The sequence below is a fragment of the Frieseomelitta varia genome, unplaced genomic scaffold (genome assembly GCF_011392965.1).
Source record: "Frieseomelitta varia isolate USP_RPSP 00005682 unplaced genomic scaffold, Fvar_1.2 scaffold_1951, whole genome shotgun sequence".
In the NCBI taxonomy this organism is placed as follows: domain Eukaryota; kingdom Metazoa; phylum Arthropoda; class Insecta; order Hymenoptera; family Apidae; genus Frieseomelitta; species Frieseomelitta varia.
The window spans coordinates 1-1048 of NW_025109696.1; the positions used below are offsets into that span (position 1 = coordinate 1).

The 1048-nt window shown below is 35.2% G+C and overlaps 1 long non-coding RNA gene across 1 annotated transcript; it reads right to left on the reverse strand.

Annotated features, from left to right (window-relative positions):
• LOC122526825 lies at positions 1 to 1047 on the reverse strand. The gene is made up of 2 exons (XR_006306222.1): positions 965 to 1047; positions 1 to 448 (listed from the first exon to the last, which is right to left on the reverse strand). It is a non-coding gene; the product is annotated as an uncharacterized LOC122526825 (long non-coding RNA).
• Position 1048: the final 1 nt, after the last annotated feature.

Here is a 1048-nt window from a genome sequence, read left to right on the forward strand (position 1 = left end):
CTTGCAGTCGGTAGTCCGATGGATTTACCAAAAATTGAAGAACCAACCGAAGAGCAGGTTAACGAGTATCACGGGAAATTTATCGATCATTTGGTGGACTTTTTCGAGAAAGAGAAACACAAATACGTCGAGAATGCTGATACGGTGCACTTAGAATTCGTATAATGTTCAGTGCAACAAAAAATGGAAGTTGCTCAATTATAAATATCTATTTTCCGAATGACTTTTGTGATTTGTAGGGTTCTGATAGCGATAGTATTGTAGTCTCTCTGTTAATTAAATTTTCTACAAAGAAAAACGTCTTACAACAATTTAGTTCCTTCTTTCTTTATGTCTATTTTCATGTAAGAGTATATGAAGATTCTTCCTCACGTAATTAATCTAACAGTACAGCAAATGTTTCAATGTCCTCGTATTTTGTATGTCATATATCTACCTGCCTCTTGACCTGTAAAAATTCATCCTGTGAAACTAGAAATCTGATAAAGAGTGTAGAGTAGTTAAGTCCTCTTCAGAGAAGATTCAAACATAATGCTCAGAATAGGACGCTTGAATAAATAGCTAAATTGCAAATTTTACGGTATGAAGAGATAAGGGAAGGAACAGTAAATTGGTGGATTTCCTTTTCCTTCAATCGTCTCGTGTGATGACGCACGTAAATTTCACGTGACTGGCGTTTACAGTAACAAAGTAATATAGTAATATAGTTTACGGTAATAAAAGTACGCTGGTTTTTGGAAAGATCATGTTAAATTATAAAAGATACTCGGTATGAAAGTTAATGCATCGAGCACATTGTTGCAGAGGACAGCTTGAGATATTTTAGATATTTCGAACCGATCTACTTTTATTACTGAGCTACAAGATACTTTATTTACTTGTAATTCATATACGTGTATACTTGATCATATAAGAATATAATAACTTATTCATATAATAACTTATTTTTAGAATGCGAACACACATGCTGTTCTGGCGCAGAACAGAACCCTCCGAGGCGTCTTGTCAGGTCAACTCCTACAAGCCTCGGCCCTGCCGAGAATTGCCA